We start from the raw sequence: 25,922 nt of genomic DNA on the forward strand, positions 1-25,922 counted from the left end.
CCTCTCATCAGGCTAACTACACACATTATCTGCTGATACAGACTAAAACATAGCAGTCCACTTTGGATTTAATTGATGTCTGGAAAAAACAAGAACGATCTAGATATACTTCTATTATTTGATGTCACCCATTTAATAGCCATATCTGGAAAATTGCACACTGACTACTGATGGTTAAAAAAACCTTTGTGTCATTTAAGAAGATGAAAAATGCATTTTAAAAACAAACAGATTGCTTTCTCATTATTATGAATTCAGCCAGCCTGCATATAGGCTGGTATAGATTTAAATGAGCTTTTCAAGGCCATGCTATTAAATGCACATCCTTTATGCATACACAAAGCATAGTTGAGGGTTTAGATGCCTTTAGAAAAACTACATTCAGCTAATTCAGATAACTCCTCAGATAACTCCTTATATCTGGTAAGTGATTTTGTTGGATTTGGAACAGAATATAAGAGAGAGGGTTTGTCAGCATGAGGTCAGTGGTGTTATTTTAGAAGTCCAAGTCAAGTCTCAGATCAGAAAGAAAGTCTTTAGTCTAGACGTGTCTTGCAAGTCAACAAAGCAACTTATCCAATGTTAGTATAGAAATTACAACAGCAATATAACCAAAATCACACTTTTCTAATTGAAATTACCGTCCAATGGCAAGTCAATAATTAAATAATGTGTATGTGTCAAATAGTTCAACAAGAACACTAAAATTGAACAGTGATTCTGTACGGAATAGTGTAGTGTTTCTGTCAGGGATGCACCGAATCCAGGATTTGGCTTTGGATTTGGTCCAATATTGGGCTTTTTGACGGTGTCCGGTTTGTGCCAAACCTTAAATTTTTTTCCACCGAACCAAACCCTACGCTTGCACTTTGCGCTACGCTGGCCAATGTAATGACGTCGCCGTTGATTACGGGAAGGTATTTACGTAGGTGGACCGTTCAATGCAGTATGAGAAAGTGAAAATGGCACTCGTGAGAAGAAAAAGTGCTGTTTGGCAGTACTTTAGGTCAAAAGAAGGCAATTCAAGTCAAGCTACATGTTCAATTTGGACCCTAGACAATACACAACATCCCCGCTGTTAAAATATTTGCGCATGAAACATCCAAAAGAATACGAGCTGTGCATGAAGGAATCTACAGACAACAGCCATAATGCAGCAACTTTGGGTACGGCAAAGGAAGGACGGTCACAGCTAAAAACTGGTCTTCCTGGCATAATGTTGCCTATTCCTTTTCTTTTTACAGTTAAAATAATAAAATGAAAAATACACTGCTGTGGACATTGTTAAATCATTAATATGTTTACATTATTGACAATGCCAGCCACCCCCTGCACACCGTCATCAGAAACCAGAGGAGCCTGTTAAGTGGAAGGCTGCTCCTTCCCAAGTGTAGGACATGCAGACTCAAGGACTCCTTTGTCCCTCATGCCATAAGACTGTACAACTCCTCACTTGGGGGGAGGAGGAAATAGGGCAGAGAGGAGAGTACATAGCCATACACACCTGGACTCACATAAATACCTGGATTAAGAAAAATCAGGGCTAAACAGACAGGTGCAAACTGAAATATTCTCTTATCAAGAAGGTTCCCTTATTAACTGGTATGTTTCTCCGTTTTCGTATCAATTGTCAGTAAATTCCTGCCAAACAGATGGGCTGCTGTTGTTCAGCTGACAAATGATCCCGAGAATCTCTCAGAAACACTCAACACCTATCACAAAAATTAATAAAAACACTTTTTTAGCCAAAGAGAGCTGTGAAATAGGATCTTTCCAAGCTGCTTGCTTTGGTAGTACAAAAAAGCGATTTTGCAACTGTGCTTAGTTGGTTTACATTATTTATCTAATTGTGAATTCATTTTTTTTCTTCCATTTTCTTAAAGAGATGCATATTTTATAACTGAAGAATTTATGACAAGTCTTCTCAAACTTCTCACACTAAGTCACGCGTCTCGCTCCAGGTGTTGCCCATCAGTAGGTAATTCCCAGACAGATAGATCCTCCTCCTGTTGTGAAGCAGATGGCTCTAACCGGGACTTACTGTTGCTGTCTCCCTACTCTTGTCAGCTCGCTAATCAGATATTTATGAACCTCTACATTTCCATATCACTATTGTTGGATGAAAACAATACGTTCTGTTAACTGAACCATTGTTAGGCATATAAAATGACCTTTGTTACCTTATTTGCAAAATTCAGACTGTGAAATTACACAACATTTAAATAAAAAGAAAACAATTGGCTTTCTTTTCTTTGTAACAGCATCATATTTTTCTCTCCACCTATTATTCCCCAGCATCCTAAACATCCTGGAGCATGAATACTGGAAATCGTCATGATTCAATTTTTTAGGCCGCTTCTACCTTTGACAGTTATCCCCCCCAAACCCTGCCCCACGTCACAGGGCTCTCAAATGGATCTTTTCCCCTCCTGGCTCTGCCAACCTGTGGCCGGGCAACAGAGGAGCCATTTATCTCTGCAGCATGCCGAGAATAATCTGGGTTGTGTGTGTGCATGTGGGTGTGTATATGTGTGCGTGGTAGCAGGAGGACAGTCGTAAACAGAACCATGCAAGACCCAGACGCTGGTGGGCCACAGCTAGCAATAACAGAGCTAGGGAAGCTAATGCTTTGTACGGGGAAGAATCTGATGTGATTTAGTAGCACCGTCAATGGGCTCGGCAACGACAATGCTTCACTAGAGCTCGGCGGAGAAATGAGGACAGGGCTGGTGAAATGAGGAGAGGCTATGAGGATAGGGGATGAGGTTAAAGAAGGGGAGAGAGATTACTCTAGGTACATGCCTGAGGATATGGATTGGGATGCGGTCGGCTGAGGCATTCTGAGATATGGGAGATGGAGGGAGATTTTTTCTAGGTACAGAGGTGAGGTGGTGCCAGGTTGGACCATATGCTATTGATACAAAAGTCCAATTTAAAGGAAAGAATAGTGAGAATTTTTAATAATCCCCTGTTGATAGTTGAGCAACTAAATTTCTCAATATGGTTGGAGGCCATAAGAATTTAAGTACCTTTAGCCTTTGATTTTCTCAATGCAGAAGCCTTTCCTGCTCAGTCTGGGCTAAAACTGGTTGTGCCCTACGTAGTTTTGCAATGCTTTTTTGGCAAATATATAAACGGTGAAAGAACAAAGGGTTTAAAGTAGTCAGGCTGGCTGAGAATCTGCATGACATTCAGGAAGGTTGTGGCAGCGCCACTGGGCTGCAAGGAGCATCTCTGCCCTGCCACGCCCCTAGGCTCTGACACGCTCTCAGGATTGATTTCATTGGCCAGTGATCACACAGCGCTCATGGAAAACTTCAGAATGTAAACAATGTTTGACGCCTGTTTTTCTGAAGAGTAAATGTACATGACACGATGGTTTGTTTACAGTGCGGCTGACAGGACGCCGCTGGCCCTGTATTTATAGTGACATAAATTGATTGATTTTGAAGGAAATTATCTATATATATATACTCTCCCATTTTTAATATGGTAGTAGCTTATTGCATCAAGTGTAGACTTCTTATTATTTTCCTTGAGCCGTAGATGTTATGATGCTCTTTTCTTACTCGCTGGCCAATGAAATGAATCCTGAGAACATATTAGAAGAGAAGAGTCTTTTAGTGATTTTTTTAATGTCTGGGATTTGCTTTGCTTGTTTTGTAATTACTGCAAATAATGCGTGATACATAATAATGATTTTTAAAGGTAAAACAAATGCCAGAAAGTCTGTCTTGAGTAACTGTATTTTATATTTGTAGGTACAGTAATCACTTGGACCGATATTTGGAGTGACATAGGACATAATGGATTTACTTGTGTGTTGGCTGAAATCTGCTGCTTTAAAACGCCTTTTGTAGTTGAGTCCACAAACAGAGCTTGTACCCGCATACAAATCCCGCTCTCTTATTCTTCCCTTTGTTTTCACTTTCCTGTCTTTAATTCTGACACACACGCATACACACACACACAGTGTAATCACAACAAATAAGGGGTTCAGTGTATGTAAATGTCAGGTCATTAGTGTGCTCCAGTCTCCTTCTGTCTAATTGGACCATGGTAAATCTAGTCTCCCAACATTGATTCCTGCACATTCTGCTCTCTTACTTATTCTTTGCTTCTCTCTCTCTTTTTCCACTTAGGATCTTTTACCATAAACTCGAACTTGGTGAACAATGTCATGTCACCAGCAGCATGATCCAAAGGAAATTCATGTGTTTAAAATTGTAAATACATATGTAATACATAATCACAATAATTGAAGAGCTTTCTCTCCCTGTTAAGGTTATTTGAGTCGTTTTATTGCCATATTGCTAATTTAACCCTACCTTCTTGCTCAGCTTTGAAAAGAATATTTCAAACTTTTAAAAAGGAGCCCTTAGCTGGCTTGATGAAGGTTAAAAAAGAAAAGTTAGCCATGGGTCAACATGATTCTCACTGGTTGAAGTGACAGGTGTCACCATTTCTTACGTGATTGTTATGTTTTATCCTTTCATCCTCTAATTCCCTGTTTTCCTTTTATTTTAATTTTTTTCCCTGATTTCAAAAAACATCTAACGTAACATAATATTGCTTTGATACTGTAGCAATGATTAAGTTACAGTATATCATATAAGATTTATTTCAGTGTATTTGAGCAGAGAATAGCCAAATAATAATATGGTGCGTCACAGATTAGCATGCTGGAGAGCTGATTAGTCCCCGGTACTTTTTGTAGTGTCTTATGGCAGCTTTAGGAAGTAAACTGCAAAAATATGAAAGCACCCTTAATCATTTCAGGGGTTAGAACCTAAACCTTTTGGGGTCATGGAGACAGTTCAATGTAGTACAAAGACTTGATTACCTTACTTGATTTTCTAAATTGTCTGCCTATGTTAAAGAGATCTGAGGGCTCAAGACAAAGCACAGTATCAACATTTAATTAGTACTAGTTTAATTAGTTTAGCATTTTCCAGTGGTTTAGTTTTGTAGTTTTTTACAGTTTATACAATCCTGTCCAAACCCCTGGAAATGTGATCCAGTATATACTTTATAAATATATATTTTTGGTCATCTAAATATACGTAGTTACATAACATAATTAGAGATGGTCCGTTACCACTTTTTGCTTCCCAATACCGATTCTGATACCTGAACTTGTGTATTGGCCGATACTGAGTACTGATCCGATACCAGTGTGTCATATGTTTTATTATTTTTTAACAACTGTATACTGCTATCCCTGTACGGATGTGATATAATTTCTATCTTGTTGTCGGTGTGGCTCAGGTTAAACTCTTAGTGAAACATGAACAAACACAAACAATGAATGCCACAGAACTTTCTTTTATAATCTAGTCTGAGAGCCAGTTCTAACAGAAAAAGAACATAAATAAACTACTTTAACGTAGATTTTTTTTATGGCTTTATTATTTGGTAATGGATTAGTGAATAAACTCCAGTAGTTTCCGATACTGATACCAGCGTTTTAGGCTCTGTTGGAGGGAACAGCTCTAATTATAATATATATAAATATAGATCATTAAGAAGAGAGGGAGGTCCGCCCCCCGACATCCCAGGAATTCACTATCGTTGTCCAATTTGCATGGAAATTAAATACAATTAAACACATCACAAACAATGGGAGCATCTTGCTAATTTAAGCTTCATACTCGGCTGCCCATTTTTCTGTTGGGTATCCACACTTCTTAAAAGCCCTAAAACCCTAATCCCCCTTTTTCCTGGCACTATATCTACTTCTACACCTCCCCAGTGAACCACGCTGATTGGTGAAATCAAAAAGGGGGCCACATGGAAACAAGTCAAGCGCTCAGTGGGTTCACTGACAAACCTTTTAAAGTTACCTTTTTTTAAATGCATGTCATGAGGCATTGTGAGCTACGAGAGCTGCAATTATAACACAACAAGTTAGTGGGCTGAAACACCTGCTATTTTAAGTGTATTCTTTTGGGGATATGTGGCCAGAAACAAAGCAGCGGCAACTTATGTATTTAGGGTTGCTCCAGGTGTTTGTACAGTTTGTGTAAGAGAACAAAAAGCAATTTTAGATCATAAATCACTGACTTGTGTTTGTTGTACCTACATGTTGCAGGAACTGAGAAAAGACTATTAAAATGGAAACAGACCGAAATCAACAGGGAGAAAACAATTGAAGTTGCTTGTGTGTGCCTATTCATTTGAAGCAAAGACAAATTATGTGTATGATTTTGTGTATATTTCCATGTGGCTGTTGCAATTATTTTTTCACTGTCCTGGCCGCCTTCTATTGTGTTGCATTGTATGCACAACCAGACTCACATCAAAGTGAACTGTGCCCGCGAGGACATATTTAAAAATCAATGCGGTCTTGGATGTAGCTAAAAAATTCATTCACTGGTTTCTTGCTCTCTTCAGCACACACACTTAAACAGACAAGCACGCACAGATCCAATCGGCTGCAACTCACCGACAAAAAGCCATGTTAGTCACTGATCTTAGCGGCGGTGGCTCAATCGCTCTTCTGCTGGAGTATCAAACTAACACATGCCCCTACATATTTTATCATTTTCCACACATCATCTGCAATTCTTCACATGGTTGCATGTTTGAATTATGTCTCTGCATCACAGGATCTTCAAAGGGAGGGAAGAGAGGCAAGAAATACTCACACACTTAGAGTATGCGCTCCTGTATTTTTGACTTTAAATGGCTGAAATTACACCTACATAGGAGGGCATTTTATCTATTCAATGTCTTCTATTCATTCTATTCATTTTACCAGTTTAACGGTAAACCACGATAAAAATGTTGACACTAATAATTACTGTTTGACTTTAAAATATCATTATTACCACGGTGGATTACCACAGTGTGGAAACCGTCCTGCTAATCCTTCCCAGCTTCATCCGAGTCTCTTGAAGTTGCCGCGCAGGCGCACTGTGTAGTCCGCAACGGGTTTTTTGGTTATTATAAGAATACCAAAGGACAGGTGATTGAAGAAATTATCCTGTTTGCAGAACGTGCAGGAAACAAGTTGCTGATAAAGGCATTTAACACACTTTTAAAAATACCGCCATAATACGTAAAACCATGATAATTTTGGTCACGATAACCGTGAGGTCACATTTTCGTTACATCCCTACGACCAAGTATTGCAAAGGTATTGGTCAATGGCTTCTTTTCTTCTGATTTATTGATATGGTTATCATTCAAATCAACCATGTCTTTTAAAATTTAGGTTTATATACTATACATATAATATACAGTGATTCTGCCAAATGCGTTTGGGAGAGGGTCTGCATCATGCATCCCGCAGACTATAATAAACACTTAGTGTAGAGTTTATGTTACATTTAGGGAAAGATCTTACGATAACACTTTATCATAACCATCCAGGGTTTTTCCTGCAAAGAGGAATTTTTGGTACCCCCCAAAGAGGTTTTAGCCAGCCCCAAAGGAAAATCGCCAGCACTAAAATGACAAAAATAGCAATTCAAATGTTATCTTAATGTGTTTAAGAGCAATTTACCAAACAACCTTCGAACAAGAAAAACATAAACTTGAATATGAGAACGTATCTTTCCAGAGTCCGGCTATACCGGACTTTCCCGGTGATTTATTTAAATATATATTTTTTTTAACCAATTTTGTTTTTAAAGGTTATATTTACTCACGCATAATATACATTTTTGTCTATCAGATTGTCAGAAATAACAGGAAAATGCAAGGATTTCCGTCAAATAAGGTAACGCAGACTCTTTTCCTTATACTGTATGCAGACCAATCATGCTTCATGCCATGCATGGAGCATTTTGATGCATTAGTGTGTAAGTCACTTTAATCTTGCCGCTGCTAGAGGTAGGACTAATTTAAATTACTTTGTATACTGCTGGGTAGCTTGTGAATTTCCTCCCAGGATCAATAAAGTGTCATTTTAGCTGATATAAAATTCAATCACTACATGTCCTGTGGTCTGTATGTCAAACTGAGAAGAAAGTTTAGTTTATTACATGTTGCTTTGAAGTCTTACTCTTGACGTCTTGTGTGGTCAGCTAAATTTGGATAGTTAGCTGCAAACTAGAAGAATACACTGTCACATTGTTCTTATCAACCCAATCTATTTGCTGGATTACAGAGAGAGCCACTTTACTAACACTAAATTGGCCACTTATTTTGACTTGTATTGAGCCAGAATGGAGCTCAGCCTTCCTTATTTGTCTACAAGTAGACATTTTCCCATTGATTAAAGAGTCACAAGGTATACGTATTAGCACCTGCTTTTCCTCATATTGCTTTTGTGATTGGTAGGGGCTTTTGGTTAGGTGCTTCAAAGAGCGATAGAATATAGAAGACAAGCAAAGGGAGATGTAAGAGGAGTGCTGTGGCTGAACCCTCTGGCTGGCTGATAAACGTGTCAGTACAAGGCATATCGTAGCCTTTTGTGATTGTTATACTATTACCCAATTTTACCTAAAGATTGTTCATTATATATTATCATAACATTCTTCATTTCTTTTTCTTGAGTGATATGCTTTTTGTACACACAGTTACTCACACTCATGTTTTGTACAAACACACAAATTGTTTTTAAGTGAGCACTGGACTTGTCATTAAGTTGCTCATCTCAGAGGGATCTGGATAATACAGTAGCTCCTCATTTGGCTTTCCTACCTGAATCATCACAGAGCTGGTTTCTGGAGTTTGCCCCAGCATCCTTCATTTCATAAGCTTGTCTGACCTTTAGCCTGCACAACCTTTATGCTATGACCACCGAGCATCCTTAAAATGCCATGGTAACTGCGCATATGGTACTGCAGCATTTCCATCAAACCACCCTTGCCCCCAGCAACATTAATTCAACTCATGTACAGTATACCCATGAGAGGGGTTATACTGCTCCCTGCTTGTTTATTTATGTAAACCTATTATACTTATCATCCACAGCAGTTTGAAGCCTATAAGAGTGCAGCCATTAGTCTTACTGCATTACCATTGGACTGCAGGATGTCACACGTATTACGTGAATGATTCCTAGCCTGGCACGATGTATTATAGTGACTATAAAACAGGGCTTTGTTATCGCCACAGTCTAATTGTTTGCACCACTGGGACTATTGTTTTGACACTGATAGAGCCCTAACTCTGTAATCAAATGTGTTGCTATCCTGTATCAAATCATTGCTGTATATTATAGAGCAAATTGCACAAGATAAAAATTGCAGGAACATTGCAAGTCTCCGTGATATTTGACTAGAATAATGTATCCCCTCCACAACGTGCGTTGGATCAAACCACTACTGGATGCCCTTGGATGTTCAGATTCGTTTGTTCCTGCCTGTCAAACAGAGCAAGAAAAGCGGCATATGCCACAAATTTCTTTTCTTATTTAAACATTCCCATACACAATGAAATACTTAAAAGATGCGACTCAAGATCCAGAATAGAAAATTAGATATGTTCTGTTAGTTAAAATAAATAAGACGGGTAACTTATAATAAACAAGTTCAAGTTTGATTATAATTGTGTGTAATACTGTATATGTAAAGCTCAAACTTTCCAAAGATGTATAGTAACTTTTATTTGCAGTGTTTAATAGAGGGCATCACTTTCTATATTATCCAGTGAATGAAAGTGTGAAACAGCACGAGATGTTTTTATCAAAACTGTCACAACATGAGGCTGATACTCACCTGACAGATCAGTAAGTGTCATAAACCATTCAAACATCCTAAACTTAAAGCTCAAAACACTTTTTTCTCAAAGCCACAGGGGGACATACAGGTCCCTACATGGTAAAATTCAGAGACGTTGATAGAAATACACAGGCAGACCACTAGATTAACAGGGAGAGAGACAGTAAGAAAGGCAGTCAACAAGATAGTCAGACAGAAAATAAGTTAAATTTTAGTTAGCCGAGCATTCATCTTGCTGGACAAACAGGATATAACACGTCATTCACTGAGACAATATCATTATTCAAACTGAGGAAAAAAACTGGGGAAGAGAGATTAATGCCAAATGGAAATCTCATCACAAGAATATTACTGTCCAGTGTAAATGCAATAACCTATATTTTTGGACTCTGTAAAGTTATACTGAAACTCATTACTCTCAAAATGCCAAAATGTCATTCTGTATGAGACCTGAGAGCCAAATAATTTTACTGTCACAGTTATCTTTGAATCTTAAGACCAGGTGAAAATAATTCTTGCTTTGTCTGTATGGGTGAGGGGTGAAGATATTTCTGAAGAGTTTAGGTACAGAGACAGATTGATAATGCTAACCAGCTATAATGATAATAATGAGGATATAATGATATAATTGATGCTGCTAGCTAGCTAGCTTAGCTAGCATCCCTTATTCTTAGCTTACCTTTTTTTTTTAGACTTCCTTTCCAAGTGCCAATAAAAGTTTGAGGTGGTCCAATCTGTCTCAGTAACACTGCAGAATTCACACACTTCTGTGCATTTTCTTATAGATGTTGTTTTGCAAATAAACAAGTAAAATTGTATTACTGACAATTCAGCTGACATCACCCAGACAGCCAAAGCTTCTTCTCCTGTCTCCCGCATTTACTTTCTTAGGAGTGTGAGCCAGGGAAAGGGGATTAACCTTTAAAAAGTGCTTTTTGACACTGCCAACCATACCATTACTTATGCGCTACCAGCATTCTTATAACCACCTCAATTTGTTTTTTGCGCTAAAACTTGCATACTATGTGTGTTGTCATTTGAATCATGACACAAACTTAAACTTAACCAACACAACGACACAAACTTAAACTTAACCAACATTACATTACACAAATGTCCAGTTTCTTACTCTGTAAATCTGTATGTCTATCGCTGTCTGTTAAAATGCATTGACCACAGGTCATTGTCCACACACACATGTGAACACACAAGACCCACTTGAGCTGACAACTCATTCAGTGGCTAGCCTTAGAAGAGGGCAGACAGCTGTCTGTTACAAATGTTGGAGATCAACATTACAGGATTCACAACTCACAGGCGTTTTAAGTGTGTGTGTCCGTGTGCATGCATGTATGAAAGAAAAAATAGGGGAAGAGAAATAATGAAAAAGGCAGCAGAAAGGAAAAACAGAGACACCACACTTGTGCCTGTGCATTAAGACATTAAGGAACAAAGCTATTGGGCTTTAATTGCCTATGCTGCATCACTGTGATCCTTTTAATTTGGCAATTTAGTAGAGTTAAATGGCCTTTTGATGATCAGTGTAAGTCTCATTTGTTCTGTGAAAGCAGCTAATGAGAGGTTGCCTGAGACAGTTTATCCTCATTCGGTACAAGTAGTTACCTGGTATTGGAATCCATGTGTTATGTGTTTGTTTGTGCAAGAGCAAATGAAATCATTTTATAGGCAGATCAACTGTAAGTGGGTTATCTGGCATGTCCAATAGGTTGTAAGTGTGTGCAGAATAGACAGAACAAGTGGCCGTGTGTTTGAGTCCGAGTGAGAGAGTAAAATCATTCCATTTGCACAATAATGAAGTGGGGTCAGAAGCCATTGGCAGTGTTTGCCTCCCACCTAATTGTCCTCATGTTTTAATGGACTCCGTGCTCCATTATTTTACTGACTCTGGTTCATCACAGAGGCCTCAATTACAAAGCACAGAGCCAAGAGCATGAGAGCATGTGTGTGTGTGAGTCTGTCCTTGTTTGTCAGACTCTGGTGAAAGCCAGACGGTAATAGCAGTTATTTAAAATAATCTGAATTAGCAGACAGGGTTTAAAATTTTGTGCAAGGTTGTGAAGTTTAACAAGAGTGCACACAATTCATTCATAATTATAGCTTTGCGATTGTTTGAACTTTTAGACCTGTTTACATACTCTTTCTGTTTTTCGCCTGCTACGTGACTCTAGGGATGGCAACATCAGATGGATTGCAATGACGTTTTGTACACACATGCATGTTCCCCAGAAGATGAATCCTATTGAAGTTAAACTTGCATTTTCAGATTCAATTTTCCTATGATGCATTTTGTGTAGCACAACTTTGTTGAAAGTTATATCTTCTTATCTTTCTCACATTAGCAATGGTGCACACTGTATGCCAAATTCCACCCATCTACCACAATAGTCTGACTTTAACAAATCATGAAGGTAGAGAGAATACACTGACCCAAGGTGCAGACATCTGTAGCTGAAACAAATTGGAAACAAGTTCAAGTGTCAACCGTCACTAACTTACTAACTGCCATGCTTGAAGTGCAACTTTGCCTTCAGCCAATTTGAATTGTGTTGCTATAGCACCACTTGACGCAATTGAAGACATTAAAAGAGTTGGAACTATACCTGCACAATACACAATACAAGAAAAGGTTAATATGATGAAAGTAAAGAAAAACTGCTTAATAATAATAATAATATTAATAATAATTAATAAAAATGATGATAATAACAATGATGATGTATCCTTTGTTAGTCCCACAAGGGTAAATTACAATTTACACTCTGTTGTTTTTACACACAGGCCTGAATTACACACACATGCTCAGTACCTATACGTGCACTAAATTGAGAGATGTCAGAGTGAGGGGGCTGCCAATGGAAAGGCACACCCGAGCAATTTGGGGTTTGGTGCCTTGCACAAGAGCACAGCAGGAGGTAAAACTGGCACCTCTCCAGCTACCCGTCCACCACCATACTTTGGTCTGTATGTGAGCTTGAACCAGCAACTCTCCAGTTCCCAACCCAACTCCCTATTGACTGAGCTACTGCCAGTTTGTTTAACCAGTTGGGAAGATTTCTTAAAAGAGATGAATAGAAGGACAGAAATCTGGTCTCACAGATGTTTACACTGTTTACAGACAAACTCATCCCATGTTTTATCTGGTTTGATATCTATTGATGCATATTTACAGAGCTTATAGTATAAGCAATGTACAACTTTCACATTAACCAGCAATGTTGGTTGCTATATTGCACCATGCAGGGTCAATCAGTCCTAAAAAGCAGAATTAATTTCAAATAATAATATTTCGGACACAGGTTCGTTGGGCAGCCTGGCTTTAATCGCTGAAGGAAACCAACTCTTTCTTCACGCTTATTTGCTATTCATGCTTTCTGCTGCAGACTGGCCCTTAATTATTCAGCTGAATAAATTACCTATAAAGCAGAAAGTGCAGTCACGGCATGCCAGAAGGGAGCCGGCCTGTCAGCTTCAAAGGGCCAAACCTGTCTAGATCCTGTGGGCTTCACTCCACTTAACACCAGTCACTACATATATATGTATAGGCTTTCATAAGCCACGCTTAAATGTTAGGGGGTAGGTAGCTCCCAAGTGAATGGTTCAATATTGAATGGGAATCACATTTAACTCAGCCTGCATGGCTTTAGTGACCTTCATTGGAATTCAGTAAAAGAAAAGGTTGAGTGAGAGGTCAACATCATGGCCAACCTAAGATGATTTCTCTCATTTAAATATTGTGGTCATGAGCAATATTCTTAAAATATCACCATTTGTATTGCATTGGATCATTTTAGTCAGAGAGCTGTGTTCATTTTCCCATATTTATATAAACACACAAAGCTACACTTTTCTGCAGGAGATCTTAATACCTGTGATACATAATGTACTGCAGTGCTTTACATTTACCAGACACAACAAGAGCGTCCACAGAGGCTCAGAGAGCATGAATGGGTTAACTATATGACTCCAGATCCTCCCATAGTGATTTCTGTCAAGGGTGCTTTTGAGCAATGCTCTTAACCCCAAGCTGCTTCAGTGGAGTAAGAGAAACCGCAAGATATTATGTGGTTCCTGTGGTTATCTCCCAGGTGTGAAGCAGGTGGTTACAGGAAAAGGGCAAGCATTGTCAGCAAACCATCCCTGGATAGATAAACTTATCCAGATGAAAAACATTGCAGTGGGGGATCTTGTTATCCAAATTGTTCTGGTCAAAGAGGTTGGGTTTTTATCACTTTAAAAATACCTGTTTCATCCAGTCTCTATATCAGCTTTTTCATACTGTAGTTGGATAATGAGGGCTTTTTGCAGTTATCCACAAAAAAACATGGGATAAATGTTAACTGATGTATCTTGAGGATCATAATTTTTGTTTCCCATTACTGTGATGTTTAAGGGTTTGCCTAATCCCTAAAGTACTAGTTTTGAGGAAAGGCATGCACAAACAAAAACCTATATAGAAAAGACACCTTCTTGCTGTAAGTCCGCTTTCAATAAATAAGATTAATGTGTGATAGCATTTCACACTGTACTGAGAATTTCCTGGTCTGCCTTTGAATAATTATGTTTTAACCCTCTGGCCAGAGTGTGTCTCTCTGGCCTAAGTTTCTTTGTTTCTAGTTCTACAATGAATGCTAAATATGCCTCACACTAATGTATAAATGCTGCTCCAGACTCCCGCTAGTGCTGTAATTGCCGCTCCAACTCACTGCACACCATGTCAGTGCCCACTGACAAGTAAATTACACAATACTGCCACACTAAACTAAAGCTCCAAGCTATTCACTTTGGGTACACGATCAATGGTTACAGTAATTACATATTTCAGAGTTCTTTTTGGAGACAGTATTGAAGACGAGGAAGTGATGCGATCCAAATAAATATCAAATTAAAATGGATGGTTACTAATTATAAACTTCTTGATTGTTATAAAGTACTTAATCAACCCAAAGAAGAAGAAAAAGTAAACCAGACAAATCTGTATGCATTGTTCTTAAATATTGGCATGATGTTGCAAAACTGTTAACATTTTTTTTTTAGTTATGGTTTCAATACATCAAAAATCTTTTGCCTTGCAGTCGCGTAGTCAATATCTCCTACTGTGAACATATCTGCAACAAGACACAAAACTATGTTGATGTATTGGATTTCATTAATAGCAGTTTAAGATGTCTACTTTACAGAAAAGGAAGGAGGATGGTGGCCTCTCAGTTCCCAACTTCAAACATTCATTTTGGTCTTTTGTGTTAAGGCCCCTCACTTGGTTTAATCCAGATACATCTGTTTGCTGGCATACCTTAGAAAGTGCTATGACAAAGCCTTGGTCACTTCATGGCGTTCTTTTTGCCAATAAAAACAGTGCCAGCTATGCTTTGGCCCCATTATCTCACATCTTATCAAGACTTGGAGATTGACTGAAACATACTGTCATATAGCTTGTAATTGGCACACTTTTTCCCCTTTATTCAATAATACAGCATTCTTAATTGGGAGGCTGATAGAGGGCTTCATTGTCTAAAAGACTTTTTTAACAAGGTTGGCTTGTTACCTTGACTTGCAGAACACATTCAACCTACCAGGTTCCTCTTCTTTCTTTTACCTTCAATTAAGATCAGCACTCAAGGCACACAGTTTCCCTTGGCAGAGGCCTGTGTCCATTCTTCCTATCCGGAGGTTTTTTTACTGTGTAGCCAAAAACTTGTGGTATGGTATTGAGTCCTTGTTGCTATCTGGCTGCCATGCCCTTCCTTGAGAGGATCTGGGCATGTGATTGCCCAGGTCTGAGTATCGAACTTGACTGGCATGATGTATGGTCTAACATTCCAGAAATCTAGACCATCAGCAGATTTAATACAATTGTGTTTGTCTATGTGTGTTTCTGTGTCTGCATGTTTTGTTTTGTCCTCCCTCCCTAATATCTAGCCTCTCTACATTTTTTGGTCCTGGGACGTGTTCCCAGCCTCAGTGTATTGTCTGTAATTGTTTTACACTGTAATTTCTGAATGTATAAAAAAAAGAGAATGAAAAAAGAATGTGATCACAAAAAATTAAACAGCAGTTAAAGATTGACAGAGAATACAGTAGACTGGTCAAGTGTACATTTCTAGATTTTAATTTTTGTTAAAGAGAGAAACTATCATCTATCATCAGTTTCACATAACTGTGATGATGCAGTGATGGAAATAATGCTACAGATTTGTAAATGTTCCATGAGAGCCATTAAAGTACACTTGCTTTGCTTATCCAGGGGTGACACAACATAAAAAAAAACTTCTTCCCAAGTCCCAAGCAGCCGAGAACACAGACTGCTGCAAGATATTAAAAATTATGGAGTTGAAAATAACTTAAGAGTTGTTTAGGTCAACATAACGAACAAGACACATCTAAGTAACAAATGTATGTATAAATGTGTAAGTATGTGTAAGTATAAATGATGTAACAAATACACCCAAGGGAAACCAAATGGATAAACTACAATTTACATTCCTGAATTAATTAAACAAAGAAAACAAGATTAACAAAACTGGCAGCTCACCACAAGTACATCTTACAAATCACAGCTGATATAAAACAAGCTGGTTGGAAACTTTGCCCGGTGCAGGCACAGCACCACCTTGGCTAGTCTGCTGTCATCAATAGGGAGGCAATCACAATTGGTTAATCACAGCCAGTTAACACACTTTTTTTTTTTTGCATACATGGACACACCCACACTTGTTTCACATCATGCACCCTCATTCACTCATTGCAATGCCTGTGGTTTAATCAAATGCACAACTTATACTGTGATTCATCAGTTTTTTCCCACAAACCTCTCACATGGTGTATCTTTATGCTGTTGTATTCATTCATAGCCATCTTTAAGCCTTTGGTGTCATGTTCCTAGTTAAGCCGTTCACCATGGTGGGCCTGATTACAATGTGTATTACCCGTCAGCCTACACAAAGCAGAGAATTCAGAGAATGCAGCAGCGGCAACAGCGACAGTACATGCAGGCTGATCTGCCAGCCATGCGAGCCTTCAGGGCAGGGTTTGGTAATGTGATTTAGATGAGTTTCCCACGCTGGTGTGTCACCGCCGTCTCCCCTCAGTGCTCCAGCGACAGTCCCTCATTACCCACCGTGCCATCGTCAACCGTATCGCCAACAAGCGTGACAGTTTTTGACACTGGGACACCCATTCTTTTTTTTTTTTATCGTGCAAAATGATGGAAAGGAATGAGAAAGGGACATAGAAGGAAATAGTTTAAGGAATTAGATATAATACAATTGGAATTTCCTTCCTGTTTACACTTTAAATCACATTTTTTTAATATTATTAAAGTGTGTTATGACTTTCGTCAACATATTTGACCTGTCATTGGGCTGTAACCCCATTAAATAGCTTTAGAAAGTTTGATAACATGGCTGTGCAATGGGAGGATTTAAAATCTCTACATCATTTGCGGCCAATATCTCCAAGACTGGGAAACTCACATTAAAACAATCTAAATTGTTAAATAGCTCTACGGGTAATAGTAAAGACATTTGATTTTGATTTTGGGCTGAACTGTCCCCTTACAACAATTTCTGTACTGACTCAAGTGATTCTGCCCAATTTCCGTAAATTGAGGAAGTCTATTTTGGAATGTGTGTGTGCATTTTATATGTGCATTGTAGCGGTGTATGTGTACAGTATCGATAAAGTTTGTTAAATATGCTGTAGGTGTGTATGCTTAGTCACGTTTGTGTACAGTGTTGATAAATAAGTTTCCAATTCAAATTTGCTTTGCCTTTGGTTTGGGCACTCATACTTTGGCTGTTTGTTGGCTGGAGTAATTGTTCCTCCCTTGCCTTCCCCATATCCCTCTCACTGGAGTGAGACTGACTGAACAATACCATGCTCGTCTCTTCCAGAAGAGGCTGGGGCAGAGGCGTGAATGACGAGCAGCTCAACCTGTGTCTGTGTGTTGGAGTATTTGTCTGTCAGTGTTTAAGAGTGAGCTCCCTGTAGATGTAGAGAACAAAGCAGCAAGTGACTTTCAGTCAGTCTTCATTAACCCCACGGCTAGGTTGTCAAAACACCTGAGTGTCCCTTTGAACTAAATCAAACAAAACAAAACAGCCAAGAGTATTAGCACTTTCAGTCTTTCCATTTAGCTCCGGCCCAGACATAATCAGGAAAAATATTTGGAACAAAGAGGACTTTGAGAAGTCAGGACAAGGGCAAACTTCTTCATTCCATGCCCCTCTGGTGTTCTCCTACTCTAGTCTCAATCACAGAGCCTGGGTATCTCCACCAACCAATTATTTGATTAGAGGAAGGAAGGGTTTAAATCATTTAGGCCACTTCATAATAAGGAGGGGACACTATAGGATCACAGAGATCTAGCAAATACCACAGAGCTAAGCCTCAGTATATATCAAGGATATGATCTAAAGAGCTTCAAAATGATTTTAACCTTACAGACATACAGCAAATGCGGGAACACGCATGCACGCACACACTCACACACTCACTCACGCACGCACGCACTGACATGTGCATACGTACATATGCACACATACTGCACTCTACACACAATCAACCAGTGCACTACAAGACACTCAGCCAAGTCCCTGGTTCTTGTAACTCAAAGTAAAGGGAATTTTGAATTGAAAGAGCATATTTCACTTTGAACTGTTGGTTTAAGTAAAAAAGGTATGCTCCTAAAAAACTGCAGTGCTCAAGAAATTCAAAGCTATAACATTAAAATGTTGGGAAAAAAATGACGTTAGCCCTTTTGTCATAAAATCATCCACTCAAAGCACATGATTTGCTAAGACCTTGCAACTCTAAATCTGGCAACATATAACCAATTAAATTGACTTCTGAATACTTGCAGAGGCAAAGTGGTGGCTTTGAGATCCAAATTACACCCTGCATTTGAATTAGTCGCCACAGAGTGGGCTTGTGGCAACCTAGGCTTTACCTGTTGACGATGCATCAACCTAAATCACAATTTGTTACATCTTGTGTACATGTTAAACAAAAAGACAAACTGTCTGTCTCATCAGGGATAGGAAAAAAGCACGCTCTAATCCAATTCTTTTGTTTATTAGGGTAAAAAATATCACTTCTAAATCGTACATTGCTGTAACATCATCACAGCTATAGCAGGTGTTTATTTTGGATGACGTTGTTGGTGTTTACTTGTGTTCCTGAACTCTTCTCCCACTGAAGCATGCAAAACTGCTCACAACACTGTATTTATCAAATGAGAGAATATTATTGGCAATAAGAATATATTGTGATACAATGCATGATTATGAAACACAATTGACACACCAAAAAGGTTGTAATGTGTGTTTTTATGCAGAACGGAATGAGTATGACACAGAAATATCTAACAAATCCTAAACCTCATAACTTCATAACTTTCATAGCACTCAAAGTGATGCAACAGGAAAGCAATGGGCTCACATAGGCTATTGATTTCCAACTGAAACAGGTTAGGTTCTCACAGCTGGATGCAGATATCAATATTGAGAGGCGACTATGGAGGTACTGATGTTCAAAGGAAGAAGTTGAAGAAAGACCATATAGTAAGTTTACTCTGTTATCTTTCAGCTACATTCGGTTTATGTGGATACCCTGTATGCTGCTTTAAAAAACTGGATTTAATTCAGTAGCCTAGTTTTTCCAGGCACAGCCAAAAGTACCATTAAGGGGGATTTTATGTGAACATCAGAGACCCCCTAACAACAAGATGTTACCTATCCAGGGTGTTTTTTCATATGTTAACAAGATCAAGATACAGTCAAATACCATAAGGAGGCATTGTAGACCACATCTTAGGAATTGAAATTACTACTTTTAATGAATCATTTACGTTTTATTTCATTTTCCTCCAATGACACAAAATGGTAGTCTGCTATTATGGAAAGTGTATTGTTATAAGTATGAATACATTAGAAATCAATTTCTAAAGTTCGGGCTGTAGAGAAAAAAGACCTTTTGGATAGTGTTTTTTCTTATTCAGCTGGAGACACAACAGGTTGCATAGGTAGTGCTGCTACTGGAGTAAAGTGCTCTTCCAGTGGGTATTCTACATGTAGTGTTAGACTCTACACAGTACAAAATAATCAATAGTATTAGAACAAATACAGGTTAGTGAGGACCCCCCATCTTCCACATGTGTAATGCTAAGTCACTGTAATTGTTTGCTTCTGCTTTCAACCTACCTGTATTCATTAACTCAAGCTTGTTGTTCTCCTGGAGAGAGGTGAAGTCTCTTAACCACGCTACTGTCACCCTTCTTCCTAAGGGCTCTTATTTCCAAAGCCACAAATCTTACTGTTCTTCAGCCACACTTATTGTAACCTTATTAGGGTTTTTAACTTTTTTTTTTGTCCCATGAACTCAAAACTCCACAGTCTCTCCCTAGTCTTGACAAGTTGTGGCTACTGTAGGACTGCAACGTTTCCGTCTGTGCCCATACGTTCTTAATAGCAGGGTTATACCTGTGGATGTGTATGACAAGTCAATGTGTTTTACAGTGCTACACAATGAAATCAGCCCAGGTGGGCAGTTATTCTGGCTCTCTGCCTGTACAGTAACAGTCATTGAGGCTTGTGACTTAGAGCAGGGTACTGTTCACTCTCACTCCTCTGCTAAGCTGATTGCTTGGGTTTAGGTTAAACACTTCACCCCTGCGTGAAATATCTTTAATTAACAAATAAGGGGCAGGGAATGAATTAGAGCTAAATCAACAGTAAACAAAAAAACAAAAGGAAATGTGTGAAATAACACTTAAAAACACACTTCTTGATTCAGTGGTTATGTTGTTTGTTGAGTAGCAGAAGCATCATACAAACATTGTAAAAGACTTTACTACTAATGCTTACTGACAACACTGCCACCCAGGAAGGTTTTAAAGGCTGTCTCTGATGCAGCCAAAAATCGTGTCGGAGTCCCTGTCAGAGTATAATGAAATGGGTATTTATGCAACCATGCACACGGTTCAAACTGATGCTAAGCTTGTCGACAGACAGAATCTTTAATCAGTCAACAACTCAGGGCCCTAGGGGACAGGCTGCTCTAATGAAATCAGAGGAGAAACAGAAAAGCCTCAAAGAATACAACCCACCATTCTGCACATGTCACTATACATTTTCAACCTTATTAACTTTTTTTTTTTTTTTTACAATTCTTGATTAACACTGACAAGAATTAAAAGAAGCAGCCTCCATGCAGTAAGTCCTTTGAGAGATCTGTGTAGCTTAATAGCAAATTATACTGTACTGTATGTCATTTGATAGCAGATGTTGTTCACACTGTGAGTTCAGGAATCAGACTCCTAACTCCTGACTCCTTTTTCTGTCATTGGCGCGTTTCTTGATTACATACAGTAGGTAGGTAGGTACCCATAAATACGTTATATTCTGTAGAGAAAAAAATAATAATATATATCTGTAACTGATTAGTCTCAATAAGTTAGCCAGAAGTTTCATACGGTAGCAATTCAACTGCTTCATTGAGTCTAGAAGTTAAATACTTTAGTACCTAAATCCTTAACCATTTGGTGGCAATAACTTCAAATGATTATATGATAAAATTATCCTTACTAGGTAGAGATGGCATTTACTCGGGTGAAACCAATCTCTTTTAGTAGTGATCCCAGGGAAATCTCATTATTATATTATGGTTGAATCTCGGCTTTCTTCAGTGCCTCTCACTGCTCCTTATCATTTATATTTCATACGATTGTAATGAATACTTTTTTTTTGCAGGGGGAAATTGTCCCACCATGCTGTGTGTGATATTCTGTGATATATATACTGTATATACAGTATATATATACAGTGTATAATTTTTTTTTGGACTGCAGATGGAAATTAGCCTTTGGGCTACAATCTGACACATTTATGTGTACTGCTGTACTTGTTCATCAGTGTGCATTGTCCTGAATTTATATATGAGGGTTGGGAATGAGGGTTGCACATGTAATTGATAGTTTCTCTACTAAAAGCGATAGTACCCCTTGAACCGCCAGTCAGAAGTATAGCACATCCATGGTGATGTACTCCAAGATGTTTAATTTTTTATGTAAAGTAATTTTTTTCTAGTTATTAAGCACAGACATTAATGTTTTAAAGTCAAATATAATTACCTAAACCTATCCTTTTCACATAAATGAAACCCTACTGACTAGAGATTGTTTGCCTCAAAGCAGTATTATTTTTAGTTAGTTATATAAAGACCAGGCATGAAACTTTTTCCGCCACAGTGCTTGATGGACACCAAATTTCCCTAGTCAATTTAAGATTTCAGCTGCTCCGGCAGTTTTAGAATAAGAAAACATAGTTTGAAAACAATCTTGAGACCTGCCAGGGTTATATCGAGACAGCTATCCACCACAGCAAATATTATACAGCATTTGGCTGGTGAATGGGGTAATTTCAGGCCCCAGTAGTGACCACTATAAATACACATCAAATTATGCATTTAATGTTACTTTAGGAATTGATTCAGAATGTGTTAGCTGAAACGTGCTTTCTATGGTAAAACTGGCTTATTAGGTTGCCTAGTGAGAACATTGCAAGACTGTGAAGAGCTGTAAAGGGAGAGCATTGAAACAACATCTACTTAACACATTCCCACAGATAGCAAGAGACTTGAAGCACGCTGACAGGGCTGACATGAGTCCTCTTGATAATAAGGATGGGGGTATGACGGGTGTTCCATAGTTGGAAAGTTTATTTCTTATCCACTCTGCTGTCAGCAACAGACATCTATATTTAATATTTATATACATATACTGTACTTGAACCACAACCGGCAGTTGGGAAAGCAAATTACTGTATTGGATATAAATACGTAAAGTGCAAATTGTTAAGTGACAGTAGTGTATGGGCTGTTTTTGGTTCAGTCACAGATAAACTGTTAGATTAATGCGGCTATTACAAATATTTTGATTGTAACGGGCCACGTAACCAACCCGGTCTCACGTTATTTTGATTTATTGATTTGTGTACAGGTCAGGTTAATGTTGTTTATTTCGTGTACAGGTCACGATTTTCAAACGTGACCATTTCACAAACTGCCATGACACTGGGCTGCTCTGAGGGACACAACAAATGAAACACCACACGCGGCACGGTGACAACAACTCGCGCCAGGACACGATCTGCGGTCTATGGGGGACGCAACAACGGAGAAATGAAACGCTACACACCGGCCACAACAACGGGACGGTTGTGATTAGGAAAAAAACAACGGGGAAAGGAACTGTCACACGCAGGACACAACAACAACCAAGAGTTGTGGTTAGGAAGAGAATAACGCAGAAAGGAACTGCAACACGCGGGACGCGATCTCCGGGGTGAAAGTCCTGTGTTGTTGTTACCCTAATTATTGTGTAATCACGAAATAGGCTTCCCATTGAAATACATTACTTTGAAATTCCTAACCAACACATTTAAATAACAACATTAACGTGACCTGTGCACGCATCTAGATTAAATAACGTGTATATATAATAACATTTCACGAACTGTCATGAACCTGGGCTGCACATGTGAAAGGAGGCACTCATAGTGACAAAGCCAAGGAGAATTATTACTTGATGCTGCAGTCCCCCTCAGCTCTATGCAACTTTATAGCAACTTTCAACTCATTGTTATGGCTTTCCGGGCCACAACTTTACTGTCACCACTCCCTTAGCAACATTTTTGGCTGCAGCAGACAACTGTTTTTTTTAGAGAACTGAAAAGAAATGACTCCACACTAGCTAGCCAGCAGCAACGTTAGTGATTAGCTTGTGAACAATGTGGAGAATTTAAAAAGTCAGATATGTCCCTCATGAATTTGTAGAGAACAAAAAAATCAGAGCTAAAGGATGGACGTACATTTAGGTGGCCAGAAACATTACACAAAACACAGTTACCGGTATTGCAGGTTTGACTCTAATTAGTATTTAATATTCGCCCTCAGAGGGAAAAAGTCATTTATTTTTTTTAGATATGTGGAGGTATAAAGAACATGAGGCAAATTATATAAATGTTGCATTATTGTATAAAAAGTTATGGAGAAATGTGTGTGGGTGCACAAGAATAGATGCCAACATAGAAAATGTTTCAACACAAGCAAAATATGTGTGTAATATCCCGGGAAAAAAGGAGAGCTATTGGAGGGAAATACTGAAAGGGTGATACACAAAAAGACAGTCGGTGTGTACATTGTAAGCTAAATCACAACTAACATCCGTCAGGATATTCTGTGAGTAAGATGGTCACTTTAATTTCCTCAGAGCTTTCTTTAGTGTTTGTGGCCAGTGAGGTTATAGCTAATGTCTGTACAGTTGGTACACAGGCTGTTTGGGGCGCATAAACACAGGTTGGACTATCAGGTCAGAGGTGAACTTGGCACATTTAGGAAAACTTTGTTCAGAAAATGGAATCACACAGCAAATTAAAGTTAAAAATGTATACTGCAAACAGGTGCTGTACTTTTTTTTTACTTTTAGTGTTAAATAGGTATGTTAATTGAAGTTCTGCCTCCTCTCAAAATGATCTCTGGTGGCTTTTATATTCAGTCATAGTTTCTGATATCAGGGCTGGTTTTCCACAAAAGGAGCTGGAATTTCATTATTTTACAATATAGAAAGACATTGCCACATACAAAAAAGACAACTACTATAGATATTTCATAAAGATTATTTTGGAAGTTTTTACAGGACGAGAAGGTCTGTTTTATTGCATGTCATTGTGCACGAGTATTCATATCTGTGCATGCATTACATCAGGTTCTGCTCACTGTCAAACTTCAGACTTAGACGGGAAAGAGTAGAAGCCATAATCCACTTAAAATCATGCCATTTTACAATCTTACAGTGTGTTTATAAAAGTTTTATTTTGCAAATCAATCAACCGCAAAACAAAAAAGTAAATGAAAAAGTAAACGGCATTAGTTTTTGTTTTTTTTATCAGGGACCATGCACAGTTTAAGCCCTGTATCTCATAAACAGAGTTAGCTTTACAGCTAATTTACATCTGTGGTCTGCATGCCAAGCATTAGTAGATGGAAAAATTTGAACTTGATGTGACAGGAGTGGTAGTAAATTGACTATAATAAAACAACACAGATGAACCTGAAAGGCAAAGACCGATATCTCTCTAGTGTGTGGAAGCTTGATTCAAGCACACCATGTGCAAGGCTTTAGATGTGAGTACAGATGGCCGACTTAATAGAGTACACACCTGAGAAAAGCCTATTAGTGATACAGCGTGGTGATTGGGTTTTGTTTTAGGAGCTTTTTTCTGGTTTATCCCCAGGGTGTGCTGCCAAGCTGTGTTGGTATGTAGGCTCAGAGAGAACAGGAAACAGGAACAGATGCTGCTGCTGCTGCTGCTCTCCTCTTGGTCCGGACCAAGTTGTCCTCATTCTATCTATCTGTCTTTATGTGACTTTGTTTCAGTCTACTGGATGTCTTCCGCTCTCCCTGTCTCTTCCCTACATCTCTGCTAATGCATCCAAGCATACACAGCAGCAGTCTTAACAAAGGTACTTTATTTTTGTACATGACATCATTGGGTTTGTAGGTAATGCAACATAATTTGTTACCCAAAAAATATAACGCATGGCCATGTTGTCCAAATCTAAACACACAGATGGGTGTTCTGTAGTTGCTTCCTGTAGTTTAAAGCCAAACATTCATCTTGATCAGGCTGAACAAAAGAATGAAGACGTGATGTACACAGGGTTTTTGTGTTAACTATGTCAGCTTACATGAAAGAGTAATATTTGTCAAAAAACATGCGCACAAGTACTCAAACCAAGTATGAAAAGTTTTTTCTTCTAATTCTATCCTTGTCTTTCTATGTCGCTTGGTGTGTCATGTGAGTTGGCCCCAGTTGTCTGACTGATGTGTTATTCTGGACAGGGAGCTCTGCTGTGCTCTGTATTCTGTCATCAGACACAGTAGGGACTTTTCAGTTAGTTGCCAGTACTCGGGCCTCTGGGACAATATTGTCCAGATGCTTCTCTCCCAAACCAGGAGGTTCCTCTGCCAAAGAGAACTTGCTGCTCTAATTTTTACATCGCTATATGTGCCACTATGCATGTGTATGAGTGCTCTTTAAAGTGGTTGGCTTATTGCAGCAGTACTGTAGAACTTTACAAATCAAAATTTACCTTAAAAAAATGTCCACTTGGTAAGGTGTACTTTTCTTTTGAATTAGACTGCATTTCAATCTAACTGAAATATTTAATACATTA

At 38.6% G+C, this 25,922-nt stretch overlaps 1 long non-coding RNA gene across 1 annotated transcript; it reads right to left on the bottom strand.

Moving 5' to 3' along the window:
* Positions 1-1,055: 1,055 nt before the first annotated feature.
* On the bottom strand, positions 1,056-11,781 carry LOC116693140 (uncharacterized). Its single transcript, XR_004332858.1, has 3 exons — positions 11,771-11,781; positions 10,555-10,557; positions 1,056-1,192 (listed from the first exon to the last, which is right to left on the bottom strand). It is a non-coding gene; the product is annotated as an uncharacterized LOC116693140 (long non-coding RNA).
* Between the last annotated feature and the right edge of the window lie 14,141 nt (positions 11,782-25,922).

This window comes from Etheostoma spectabile, chromosome 1 (genome assembly GCF_008692095.1).
Source record: "Etheostoma spectabile isolate EspeVRDwgs_2016 chromosome 1, UIUC_Espe_1.0, whole genome shotgun sequence".
In the NCBI taxonomy this organism is placed as follows: Eukaryota; Metazoa; Chordata; class Actinopteri; order Perciformes; family Percidae; genus Etheostoma; species Etheostoma spectabile.